Genomic DNA, 14,606 nt, shown 5'->3' with positions numbered 1-14,606 from the left:
ATATATATATATATATATATATATATACACACACACACACACGTGTTTATTTTCTTGTATGTTTGTGTATATGTTGGGAGTGGGTCATGGTCTGTTCTGTGCGAAGAAAATTATGGTTAATATAGATTAGTTAAACACAGGGTAAGATAGGGAGAGAGATAGATAGATAGATAGATAGATAGATAGAGAGAGAGAGAGAGAGAGAGAGAGATGAAGGAGGAGGAAATGGCCAGAGGAAAGAATGAAGAGAGGGAGATGAGGGAAAAGAATGAGAAGGGAGAGAGGAGAGGGGAAAAGTGGGAAGGCAGTGAGAGGAGGGTGACAGAGAGGTAAGGGAAGTAGGGAAGGGAGTGAGAGGAAAGGGAAAGAGAGGGAAGGGAAAGGAGGGTGAGTGCTGCAAGGGAGGGAAGTAAGGGAGAGGAGAGGGAAGGGGGAGCAAGGGAGGGGGAAGTACCACACACACACACACACACACACACACACAGCTGAGAGGAGAGGGTGAGCGAGCAACAGTTGGTCTCTAGTCTCTGTGTTGAACGGGTCGCTCACTCCTCCACTCCACACACCTCCCTCACACACCTGCCTCACCTCGCCTCAAATACCTGCCTCACAACACCTAGTCCAGGTCAGTCTATATTTATTTGTTCTACCATCCTCACTATCTCTTACTCCCCTTATCTTTCTTCCGCTCACTCATCGTCTTTCATTTGCACATCTGCCTCACCTTACACACCTGCCTCGCTGTACACACCTGCCTCACATCACTCACTTAGCTACACCAGGTCAATCTAATTCTGTTTACTTCCTCTCTTCCTCTGTCTGTCACTCCTATATCTTTCTCTCTTGCTCTCTTCTCTCACACACCTGCTTCATCTCCCACATCTGTCTTGCAATTGATTTCCCAGGCTACTCTAGTTTCATTTGTTCTATCTTCCACTCTCTCTCTGTCTTTATTTACTTTACATTCCTTTTTCCATTTTCCAATCCTTGTTTCTCTTTCTCTCACTCTCACTCTCTTACTCGCGCACACCTGCTTCGTACAACAGGTAGTCCAGGTCAGTCTTGTCTTGACCTCACTTCTCTCTCTCTCTCTCTCTCTCTCTCTCTCTCACACACACACACACACACACACACACACACACACACACACACACACACACACACACACACACACACACACACACACACACACCCGCAGCACAGGTACGTTATTTAGTTGGTCATTCCTTCACATCCGTATCATGCACAACCAACACACATCTTCCTTACACATCGACCCCACACACTACCCATTTAGATAAGGAGCATAACACGTCTGATACACTACTGTTGAAAAATGTGCCTTTACATAGTTATACCTGTCCCCCACACTTACCCCACACACCTGTCCCTCACACCTACCCCACACACCTGCCTACACACCTATCCCACACACCTGTCCCCCACACCTACCCCCCACACCTACCCCACACACGTCCCCTATACCTACCCCACACACAAGGGCATGACACATCTGACACACAACTGATGAAATTGTTTATATCTGCCTCTCCAAATACAGTCATGCCTGCCTCATCACACACACACACACACACACACACACACACACACACACACACACACACACACCTGCCTCACAACTGCAGGTAAATTTGAATACTTTAAGTCCTAGATACCTGGCTATACTTAAAGACGATGATATCAGGTAGTGTGAGGTGGGGGTAGTTGTGGTAGAAGTGATGGTGGTAGTTGTGGTTGAGGTGGTAGTATTAGTGGCACGTGTATCAAGAACAATTTTAATAGGTGTATGATAGTGGTAATGCCATGATTAATGGTGGTAGTTGTGGTTGTGATGAGTGATGGTGGTCATGGTAATTGTGTGCAGATGGTAGTTGTGGTCGAGATTATAGTCGTGGTGATGATGATGGCAGTTGTGGTGACGATGATATGTGTGATGATGATTGTCGTGGTGGATAAGACAGTAGCTGTAGTGGTGGTAGTTGTGTGGTGATTGTTATATTGTAAGGGTGATGACAGTGGTAGTACTGATAACCACAGTGATGACATTGTGGTGGTGAGAGTAATGGTGGTGGTGATAGCCGTTGTAGTGATGGTTATATAAGTGATGGTGGTAGTATTAGTAATAGTGGTAGTGGCAATGGTAATGAGGTTGTGGTAGGTACGTGACGGAGGGATTAACTGTGGTAGTAGAAGTGTCCCTAAAGGTAGTTTTGGTACCACTGGCAGTAGTATAAGTAGTTGTTATTGTAGTAGTTTCGGTAGTTGTAGTAGTGTAATTGGTAGTTGTTGTTGTGGTAGTATTATTGCTTCCCGCAGCGTCCGTCTCAGCAGTTACTTCAACAAACAAGGGATGAGGCTGTGGCACACCTAATGTCTGACTTGGCTCGTATCTCTGATTGGAGTAAAAATAATACTGTCGTTATTAGTGCATCAAAAACTCAGTTCTTAGGTCCATCAACCCGACAGAATCGTCCACAGGAGTACCTTCTAATTTTTAACACTATCCAGTTCAATCCTGCATCATCTTTAAACATACTTGGGGTTTCATTCTCTCGGAATCTATCTTAGAAAGAACATACTACCTCTCTTGTAAAATATGCTTCCAAAGGATTAGGTGTGCTAAGCCGACTCCGTGCCTTCTTTACCCCTGCATAGTTATTGACTTTATACAGGGGTTTTATTCTCCCCTGTATGGAGTACAACTCATGTGTGGGGGGGGGGCTCCCCACATACAGCTCTTTTCAACAAGGTGGAGTCAAAGGATTCTGGTCTATTTAACTCTCTTCCTCTTACTGGTTTCCTTCAACCTGTCTCTTTGCCGCACTGTTGCTTCTTCATCTCTTTTTCTATCGCTGCTTCAATGATCACTGCTCCTTTGAACTGTCTGCTTGCATCCCTCCATTACTACGGCGGGCGCGTAGCATCCGTCTAGCAACAAACTCTCATCCCTTTTGTGTCCAACACTCTACTGTAAGAGTTAGCTGTTACTTCCAGTCCTTCATGCATGCAGCAAATCAACTCTGGCATTCTCTCCTTCTGTCTGTATTTCCTAATGCCTATGATCTCGTCTTTCAAAAGCAGTTTGTCCAGGCATCTCGAAATGAACGGATCTTGAATTTGGTTCTCTGTTATCTTGTTTTTATTTTATTTTTTTTCTTGGAGAAAGCGATATGCAGGCTCCTGACCCTTAGTTTGCTCTTCCTTGCAATGAAAAAAAAAAAAAAGTGGATTGTACTCGTTGTGGTAGCAGTGTTGGTGGTGAAACTGTTGGTAGCTGTTTAGTATTAATGTTGGACCCACCTACCTACCTACCTTCTTAATTGCCAACCAACCAACATAACTACCACATATTTATGGACGTCGCCACCCACCTACCGTACCCTACCCACTTACACTGTACTTACCTAGCTGACCACCCACCTACCTACCTATCTACTTCAGTACTAGCTTACTTACCCGCCTACCTATCTTACTCATTAGCTACTTACCTACTTGCACATCTACCTACCTGCCTCCTTACAGTACTTGCTTAGTTGCCTATCTACCTTCCTACTAATTTTATTATTTATCTGCTTACCTGTGTCATTACTTATCTACTTACCTGCTAACCTACCCACCCACCTCATTACCTACCGACTGACCAAATTACGTATCCATTTCATTTCTTATCTACCTTCCTACTGTACCTACTTACCCACCCATCTCATTAATTCCCTGGTTGTCCACCTACCTATCCACCTACTTACCTACTACATACCCACCTACAGCACACACCTTCCTGTCCACCTACCTACCTACCAACCTACCTGTCTACCTACCAACCTACCTGCCCACCAGCCTACCATTCTAACCACCCATCTATCTATCTGCCTGCCTTCCATCCCACGTCTCTGCCTAATCACCCACATACTTCCATAGTCCTTTGCCACCCACCAGCCTATCTACCAGTGGAATATAAACACTGCCAATCATGTGCTCTCTCTCTCTCTCTCTCTCTCTCTCTCTCTCTCTCTCTCCCCTCCTCCTCCTCCTCCTCCTCCTTCTTCTTCTCCTGTGTTTTTTAATTGGTTTTCTTTGTTTTATCGTCTTTTCTTTAGTCTGTCCTCTCTTTGTTTTGTGTTTCTTTACTATAACCCTTCGTCTCCTTCTTTCCCCTCTCTCTTTCCCTTCCCTCCTTCCCTACCTTCTCTCCATCCTTGTTTTCTTCCTCCATATTTCCTCTTTCGCTTCCTCTGTCTCTCATTTCCTTCTCTCTATCTTCTCTCCTCTCTCTGTCTTCTTCCTTTCCCTCTATCTCTCCTTCTCTTTCTATCTGCTTCTCTTTAACTTGCTTGACATCCTTGTTTCTCTCCCCTCCCTTCATCTCCATTTTATTCCTTCCTTCTCCCCCCATCTCTCTCCTGTCTTCCTCCCTTCCTCCATATCTCCCCCCACCCCATAATCTCATCTCTTCCTCCCCTCCTCCTAACTCCTTACTCCGTTATTCTTTCCTACCTTCCTCCTTACCCACTGCCCAGTTCCCTCCCTCTGCAATGCTCCTTACTCCGTTATCTCCTCCTCCTCCTCCTTTTTATTTTATTTCTCCTTTCTTCCCATCATAACTGTCTTCCTCTCTCCTCTTTTCCTCCACTTATTTTCCCTTTCCCTCCATTCCTCCTTCTCTATACCTCCTTCTCCATTCTGTTTTCCCCACTCCTTTCTGCCTCCCCGTCCTCCGTCCGTCCCATCCTTCCTCCCGTACCCCCTCTCGCCCTTGCCCGTCCTCACTACTCCCTCCTCTCCTCCCCCCCCTCCCCTTACGCTTACGGAAAGTTGCTCCATGACACTCCCTTCCCTCCCCCCCTCTCCCCTCCTCCCTCATTCTCTCACCTCAGTCGTCCTCTCCTGTACCCTGTCCCCATTCCCTTCCCCCTCCCCGACCCTCTCCTCTGCCCCCTCCCCCTCCTTTTTTCCCCTTCCCTCTTTTTCCCCCTCTCTTTTCTCCGCTCCATCCCTCTTTCTACTTTTTCTTTCCTCATCGCAACCCTCCTCTTCTCCCGCCTTTATTCTCCTTCTTCCCCTTCCCTTTAGCTCTCTCCCCTTCTCCTTTTCCTCTCCCCTCTTCCTTTCCCTCTCTTCTCCTCTCCTTCCTTCCCTCTCCACCCATTTCCTTACCCTTCCCCCCCTGCTACCCCATCTCTTCCAGTTTTTTCTCCCTGGCCCCCCTTCTTCCTCACTCACCCCTCATTCCTACCCCTTGCATCCCCTTTCATTCCCTTCGCCTCCTCTCTCTCCACAGTCTTTTCCTTTCCCCCTCCTCTCTCTCTTAATCCTCTCCCCCCCATCCTTCTCCTCTAACTTTCTCTCTCCTTTCATTTCCTTCCACTCCCCTCTTTTCACATTCTCTCCCTTTCTTCTCTCACAGTTCATCCCCACCCTCCCTCTCTCCCAATCCCCCCCACCCTCCCCCTCAGTACAAGTGAACCGTGAGAGCCTGTTCCCTGTTCACTCACCTCACCTCACCTGTTCTCCCACCCACCCATCCAACCTATATCCACCCGCCCATCCACCTACCCACCAATCCACCCACCAACCTACCCATCCACCCAGCAATATACCAACCACATACCAACGTACTCACCCACCCACCCTCTAACTAACCTACCCCCCACCCACTCACCACCCTACCCACCCACCCAACCAGTCACTGAGCCTGCCAGAGGACCAGTCAGTCAGTGGGCTAGGCGAGTCAGGGAGTGTGTAGTTGTTCACCTCCGTACCTAGATAATTCAGCCCCTTTATCGTGTCTTTGTCCAGCTGTTCATTTATCGTGCTTTTATACACCTTAGGAACTAAATAAATGATACAGCCCTTCGTTTATTGTATCAGTAACCCTCTGTTCAATTACTGTGCCTTCATCCATTTAGGTCACTGGGTAATTCAACCATTTATTCATTTACAGTGTTACTCTCCATTCCATTTACTCACTTAATCTGTCCCCACCCACACACTCACCCAACCAGCCCCCACCCACTCACTCACCCAACCTGTCCCCACCCACTCACTTACCCAACCTGTCCCCACCCACTCACTTACCCAACCTGTCCCCACCCAATGATTCACCCAGCCTGTTCCTACCCACTCACTCACCCAGTCTGTTCCTACCCACTCATTCACCCAGCCTGTTCCCACCCACTCACTCACCCAGCCTGTCCCCACCCACACACTCACCCAGCCTGTCCCTGCCCACACACTCGCCCTTCCTGACACTGATCTGGGCAGGTAACCAGTCTGAGTAGGTTGGGTGAGTCAGAGGTTCCTGGAGTATCCGTTAATGTATTCAGGCATTGTGTGTTTGTTCCCCTACTCGTTAGATGGCGAGGGAAAGGGACGCCTTCAAGTGGTGGCATCAATATAACAGGGCGGCTCCACTGCCTGGTTATACGAAAGACCCTCAGCTTCCTCTCTACTCTCTACCCCCGAAAGGTGGACGGTGGATTGCCTGAGAATGGTAACTTGAACCTGCAGTCCACACGAATTCACGCCTAGATGAGTCTGGGATCACAGTAATTTATTAGATTATCCAGACATTTATTAAACTTATCGTTGCTTTATCGAATTGTTCAGTTATCGTTTCTTTATACATCAAAGCCACTTGATTATCCAGTCATGTTTAATGCGCAGTGTTTGCATCCATTATTCATCCCTTTCTCTGCATGTCTCTACCGACCTGAATCCATCCCGTTGTGTGTGTGTGTGTGTGTGTGTGTGTGCCTCCCGCTGCGCTTAGGAACACCGCTGGCACTCAGGGAAGAGACTGCCTATTGCATTGCCAGTGCAGATCGCTTAAGAAAATAATGCTAGATAATTCTGGCGGTCGTGCACTCAGACAAAAACACACGTAGCAGTGAGGCACGTTGCTTGTGGTCTAGTCAGTCATGTCGTCAGGCAGATAGGCATTCCAAGAGTCAGCAGGCCAGGGTTTCGTCATGCACCATCTTACTCAAGCATGCATCTCTCGCTCACTCTCACACTGTCTCACTCGCACTCACACTCACCCACTCTCTTATACATGCACATATCCTTTAATTCACTGTCATTCTCTCAAACAGCAGGTCATTGTTTAGCCTACTCCTCACAGTCTCACACTCCCTCTCACATTCACGCACTCTCACACCCTCCACCACTCTCTCTCTCTTTCCCACTCTCCCATTCTCGCTCTTACACACACACTCCCTTACACCTACACCTCGTCAGTGGGTATTTCGTCAGACTATCATTCATTCAACGCATTGGTCTCCTTCAAAGTCGGCCTTTAATGTTTGATGGGAAACATTGAGCAATTGTCTCACCCACCACGACACTTCTAAGTTCGCGCACGAAGGGAACATGAACAGGCATAAGTTAAAACGTGTTGCACTGGCGTTATTTCGTGTACTGTGTCATTAAAGGATGTGTTTCCCACTGCAGTATTTTTTGCATTATCTAGTGTTCATCCTTATTTCCCTCGTAAAAATATGCACAGAGTATTTTGTGATTCTAATCAGCCTAGCAAATGAAATCGTTAGCTTCAGCCAAACCACACTTAACAGACTTGACATACAAGTATCAATATTCGGGACGTGCACAGACAACCAAACTTGGCAGCTGGATCCTCTTATCATTATCGCAACAAAAATAAAACAATCTAATTTGAAGTGTTAGTGGCAGAAAGATGGAAAATATCCTTCACTCCGTCGCGGCCTTCACACTGGTGCCACTACAACATATTAATAAGGCAGGACACAGCTCACTCCTGGTTGGCGGGCAGCGAAACCAGCAACTTTAAAGGTGATCATCTCATTGGTTCATATAGGCACATTACTGGAACCAACACTTATCTTTTGTGGACAGTGCGTGTTTCGTCAGTTTTTATCCAACAGATGTGATCATATTTAACACCATCAAGAGGGATGTCTTTTAATGCGTAGAAGATAGTTTCGCGATAACCGCACTGAAATAGAGAAGATATCAAGAGTTAATGATGCTGGTATGATTATCTTTGTATTATGTGGTGGAGAGAGAGAAAAAAAAAATAAGGTTGAATAAAGAGTGTTGTACGGTAAATATTAACGCAGCCAGGTATATTAACATTCTTTCACATAACACCCTTCCACACAAGAGTACACTTTACAGTCTACTTATTTATGTATTTAGTTATTTACTTATTTTGCTACCCCCAGACATTTTATTCCTGTTACTGCCGGGGATTATTTTCTGGTTACTGTCATAGCCTTTGTTCAACAGAAGAAAATCACAAGCAAAATAAGGGTAAAATAAAATACTATAACAGAAGATTCCTCAAATAAAAACTTGGCTAAAGGATAAGTTGATTAATAGATAACTGAAAGATAAATAGGAAGAGAAGTTCCTAGGCATATGGACAGACGTAAACCTTTTTCACTGCGATGGTTGACCTCGCATAACCTGTCTTGTTATCGCCAAAGCCGCATGAGTTTATTTGGCGGAAAGAATGGCGATGCAGTTATAGCATTAAAATAACCTGGTGTACTACTAATGCCAGCGGTGTGGTGAAAGGGAGTAGAGGCTTATATAAATACATGCGTGAGTGTTTTTGCGGTAAGGAATGGTAGCTTATATATACACTGGAGGGGTTAGCGGCCAGGCAGGGGCCCCACAAGCACTGCACCTCACTCTTGGCCCCCTCCCAGACTAGGCTACGGTACTACCAACACTCTCACATTGATGCGACAACTGCTATTCCTGCTACTACTATTCATAAAATGCTGTTTCCACTACTATTACTACTACTAGTACTATCACTGCTTCTATTATTACTACTGCTATTACAACAACTGTTAGTACTGCTGATGCTCCAATTTTTTCCAGTGTAAATGCTTTTTTACTACATTAATAACTCTGGTGTAAAGGTATCTTCTACAATAACTTTCTTTAGGCCCAGTAAAGCCAGTCTATACATCTATGTATCTATACATCTACACTTCTACATCAGTAGTCTATCTATCTATCTATCTATCTATCTATCTATCTATCTATATATATATATATATATATATATATATATATATATATATATATATTGTGTATATTGTGTATATCTATCTATTTATCGAGCAAGCAATCAATCTATCTATATAAATATATTATATATATATATATATATATATATATATATATATAAATATATTATATATATATATATATATATATATATATATATATATATTATTCAATAAAAATTGCTACCATTATACCTGTAGAGAAGCCACCACCAGTTTCATTGCAGTAATCATTACCACCTTAACTACGACATCATTCCCATCAAAACAACCACTATCCCTACAACACCATCTACGACTACAGCAACAATGACAAAGTCTACCATTACATGCACACCAACAAAAATCCAACCACTACCACTACAACAACTTTAGCTTCCTCCACTACTCCTCCACCCACCACCTCAACCACTATTATACCACCACCACGATTATCACACCTTTCCCTCACACAAGACACCTAGCTCGGCTGTTGAGGTTTTTGTGTGAATATAAAAAAAGGTGATTTGGTTGCCAGGCGATTTAGGAGCAGTGAAACCATAATTACTGAGTGGACTTTTAAATCACGGGGAGGGCTTTAAATGACCGGGAGGAATTTAAATGGTTGGCCGGACATACTGGACTTTAAATGGCTGATAGGATTAGGCGGATTTTTAATAGACTGCGAGGATTTTGCAAAGCTGGCTGGAAATTACAATGTTTGCTGGGCGTTCAGATGACTAGGTGGATTTGTATTTTAACTGGTTAAGTGTATTTTGTAAATAGGTGAGTGTTTTTGAAATGGCTGAGTGAACTTTAAATAGCAGAAAAGTCTCCCAGTGGCTGGTAAAACCGATTGACGTTAACCAAACTAGTGTAAATATGTCGTCAATCGAGGCTTGAGGGTTAAAAGGTTGGGTTGATTTTGATGAGTTGTGGGTTTCAAAAGAAGTTATAGTAAATGGTTATGTAAGTTAGGTAAAATCTCTAGTTGTGATGGGCTTCATTAATGCTATATCTAACCCCTCTGGTCAAAAAGCCCCTCCTTGGGCAATTTAATCGCTTGGAGATGGCAAGAATAAATGTAAAGTATGCTACCTGATTAGAAGGTTTAGCCACGAATGGATGTAGAAAATATATAAATAAAAAGTAAGTTGAATAAAAAAATACATGGTAGCTTGTAACAGGCTTTGTATATTAAGATTAACCAAGTGATAGTCAAAGGACAGAGAACAGTCAAGGGTAATGTGGAGTTTAAAAAGCTAAACTGACTCCAATAATCTGATCTGAATCCTCTTTGGTATGGATGGTGCACTGGGGAATTTTATCCAAGCTAACATGAAAAGATTTTTTTTTTCCACTGAGTGAATTCCTAGCTGTGAAAAGCTTTAAAAATAAAATCTCAAGAATTCCTTAACTGCTATTTTGTCCATCCAGGAAATTGTGCTTAGGCAAACACCCGAAGCTTTTACTGAGATAAGGGAACCAGTATCATCAATGGGTGGACTGGTAAAAGGAGAACTGGGTAGACATGTTGATATGTGGGTGGGTGGACTAACATGAGGCTAGGTGATGGAGTGCTAACAATCGGCTGGTGAATTGTTACCATGCTGGTGGTTGGGAGGGGCGGGGCAGGTTGGTGTGAGGTGGACACGGGGCGGGGTGGGACGTCAATAAGAGACGGAGTGATGAATAACCTAGACTCCCTCTGACCCCAACACAAAGCGGGGCTGGAAGAGGGGTCAATTACGGTGCCTTGACAGAGGTGAAGACAGGAGGGAGAGGTGAGGAGGAGACTAACAATGGGGAGGAGGAGGGAAGGATGTAGTGTCACATACAACAGATATGCAGAATATAGTACATGCACAATACCTTACAGTCCATGCAAAGTGGCTGGGCCTTCATACTGGTAGTATCACCCGTCACGGAAGTAAGAGAAATAGGACAGCAGATCAGACAGCTCTCTCTATCACCCTTCAAACCTCCTTCAATACACTATAAAGAAAAACAGTGAGGAGAAATAGCGAGTTAAAAACCAGAATAATATTTCGTAGAAAAACTAAAAACCACCAGTCAAATGGAAAGACTCGGCACAGAATCACTGTGATGCCAACACAAGTATATATATATATATATATATATATATATATATATAAAATGTGTGTGTGTGTGTGTGTGTGTGTGTGTGTGTGTGTGTGAGTTCACATAGATCAAATTATATACTCGTATAGCAATACACAGATTACAAGATTAGAAATATGACCCAGTTAAAATGAAATGCAGCACAGCTAAATTTGATTCATATATACTGTATAATAAAAGTGAACCAAATGTCACAGAGGGTGACGAACTCGTTACTGCGACCACAGCACTGTAAAAATTAACGAAGCATCCAGGAAGCCAATGAGTAAAGAGAATATGAAAATATAAAGCACTTACAAATTTTCATTGTTTGAACAAGACTAAATAACAGTTTCGAAAGTATATTGGCAACCTTTGAAGTTGCCACTTTTGCGTGATTTGACGCAGTGTTGCATGGCCCGTCCTTTCATGACCCTCCATTGCAAGAGGTCTCTCCTAAGGTGAATAATGTCGTATGGCTGTTGCAAGAACCGAATAAGAGAGACGTCGTGGTAGTAAAGGCGCTAAATAAGTTCTTTAAAGTGATAGTTCTGACGTGGCTGGAAATGTGCAGTGCTGTAGGGCAGCGTTCGAATACATTTTTTTTGTGTGTAATTCTGAGCACATGTCCACGGTCATTCCATCCAGAGGCAGATATATCCTGTTTCGTAAAGCACACACACACACACACACACGCTGGTGCAGTGGTAACGCTCTCGCCTAGCATCTGCTAAGTCGGGGGTTCGCGCCTTGCTCGGGATGCGAAAAAGTTTCACTGACAAAGTGGGTGGTCACTGTCCTCCTTGAGCAAGAGGATGGGTGTGTGCGTGTGTGAAGGTCAAGGCTTTGCCCTTAGATCGGACTATATGAGCTCTCAGCTCTCTTCCGGGAGGGTAAAATGCCGATGATCACAAACCATCACGTGATCCTGACCGACCCGGTGAATTACACACACACACACACACACACACACACACATCAATAATATGGGAGTACGGTAAACTCATCTCTGCGTGCTTGTATAATTCAAATCGTTTTTTTATGCAAATTCACCCGGCTCTCAAGGCCTTAACTGTTTTGTTTTCCTCCATAATTCTCCGCTGATTCTTCCATTCGTTGATTGGAGAGAGAGAGAGAGAGAGAGAGAGAGAGAGAGAGAGAGAGAGAGAGAGAGAGAGAGAGAGAGGTGGGGGAAAGGGAGAGAAATATACAGAGGGGGGGGCAAGCAGTACTTCCGGCAGTGAGGGGACATGTAGCTGATAGGGTGAGTGTTTAAAACTCTCACCTGTAATTAACCCAAGGCAGGTTGGTAAAGGGAAAGGGGGTACCTTATCAACGCTGTGGGACATGATATGGGGGGGGAGGAAGAAAGAGAGAGGAAAGGAAGGAGGGAATGAAGACGAGGAGGAGGGAATTTGGGGAAGGAATAATATTGGGAGGGAAGGGATGAGGGATGCATGAAGTGTGGAGAGAAGTGAAGGCATGAGGTGCAGGGGAGGGGGAGGGGAAAGGGGGGGAGGGGTGCCTCATCAAAGCTGGAGGTAGATGCAAGGCAGAAGAGGGGAAAGGGAAGAGGAAGTGAGGGGAGAGGAAGCTATAAGGCGCAGAAGGGAGAGGGTAGTTGAAGGTAGGAGATGTAGAACGAGGTACTAGCGTTATTGAAAGTGGGGGGAGGGAAAATCATGAGATGTGGAGGAGGGAGGTGAAGGGTGGATGTGAGATGGGGACGGAGTGAGAGGGTGTACGGTGTGGAGGGAGAGAGGGAAGAGAATGTTGTAAGGTGTGAAGAAAGGGTGAAGAAGTTGGGCGAGGGAAAGGGTTATGGGGTGTGGAGAATGGAAAGGAGGATGTGAGGTTTAGACAGAGGGGAGGGGAATGAGGGAGGGCAGGGAAGGAGAGTTTAGAAGGGAGGTGAGAGAAGGGAAGGCGGTAAGGGAGGGGAGGGGAGGGAAGGGGAGAGTTGATGGTAGTGATGTGTGGAGTGAGTGAGTTATGAGGGTGTGCGGCGTGGTGTGTGCCGTGGTGGAAATACGAGGCAATGAGGTGCGCATGGAGGCAGTAAGTTAGCAGTGATATGAGTCTGGCGAGGGTCGGGCAGTATTAACACTCTGTCTCCTACTCTTTCCCTCTCTCTCTCTCTCTCTCTCTCTCTCTCACCTGAATAAACTCGTCTGGCGTTAGTGGAACTATAATAAGAGTACTAGAGTTATCCCGGCCACAAGAGAGTTCATGGTGACAATTACTGTTCCCAAATTTCTGTGGCACACTTCCAGCTCAATGAATTCGAATGGTTTTAGCCGGAATAAAATACTGGAGATGTGACTATGAGAGGACTGGCTCTTGGACTACCGTGTGTTTCAGTGAGTAGCAAAATATCTCCCGTCCTGAGCTGAATCGATACACGAAGGTCTCTATTCCCGGCCAAAAATGAGGAAAAGTAGGCAATTCCAAACCAGACTGTAAGATGGATTGTTGCTTTGAAATGGGTGAAGCAGGACAGTTGCTGGGATATGTGTAAGTGTGTCAGTGTGCGTCAGTCATCATCGTGAGTCATGCCTGACACTGACCTGACCCTCTGAAAGCAAGCTTTCAACAACAGGATTTGCCACTTTGCTGAAGCATGTAGATTCCTGGAATGTCCGTATGTTTGAATAATCCTTCAGTAATATTTACATTCATCCAATCTTCGCACAGCATGTATAAAAACTATTGGGCAAGCTGACGTCACAATACCTGCACAACTATGTTGGAGGAGTAATCAAAATACCTTTACTTCCAGATAAATTTTTCAGTCTATAAACACATTTGTACCAGAGGTCACACTAAACATTGGTAAAGTTTGACATTGCTAAACACTACAACCCAGAGTTCAACCAAGGCGGTGGGGAAATAACGCCTTTATCACTGTTTATTGCTTAAGACCCATCACTTTCACCCGCCTGCTCAGGCCGCCTTCCTTCATGTACTTTTCCTCTTAACTCCTTCAGTTCAATGCCGTATTTTTATATATCATTCTTAATATCTCTAGGCAACTTTATTCAACTTTAGAAGGACTTCTTCAAGAAATTAATGATGGCTGTATCTAACCCTTGCAGTTAAAAAATATCTCTCCCGAACTTAACAGAATCGTTTAAAGGTAGTGACTAGAAAGCACTCAGACAGTGCTTCGCCAACGCCAATAAAAGGTACGATTTACAGCTGTAATTCCTCTTTCCTACCAGACGAATACTTTTACGGTCTCAGAGAGTCGATTAAATCTCTGGTTTTACTCTTAATCTACCCTGGTACATGATTTCAGAGTGCATGCCTCCATCAACGCCAATTAATTCTATGACTAATCCTTCATCCCGATCCAGATCCACCTCAAAATCTCATCAACTGTTCCTTGACCCACTGCACACCTATCCACTAAATTTTATTGAAATC

General features: G+C 44.6%; 1 protein-coding gene across 1 annotated transcript in view; it reads left to right on the top strand.

Annotated features, from left to right (window-relative positions):
• Positions 1-520: 520 nt before the first annotated feature.
• LOC145411359 (tetraspanin-9-like) overlaps positions 521-14,606 on the top strand; it is a 78,386-nt gene continuing 64,300 nt past the window's right edge. The window contains exon 1 of the mRNA XM_080281384.1: positions 521-625. The gene's annotated coding sequence lies outside the window, so the exon portion shown is untranslated. The remainder of the gene's footprint in view (positions 626-14,606) is intronic.

Source organism: Coenobita brevimanus, chromosome 89, assembly GCF_032717465.1.
Source record: "Coenobita brevimanus isolate Jiangsu-jjx chromosome 89, ASM3271746v2, whole genome shotgun sequence".
NCBI classification, from domain to species: Eukaryota; Metazoa; Arthropoda; class Malacostraca; order Decapoda; family Coenobitidae; genus Coenobita; species Coenobita brevimanus.
This window is presented reverse-complemented; position numbering and strand designations above follow the sequence as displayed.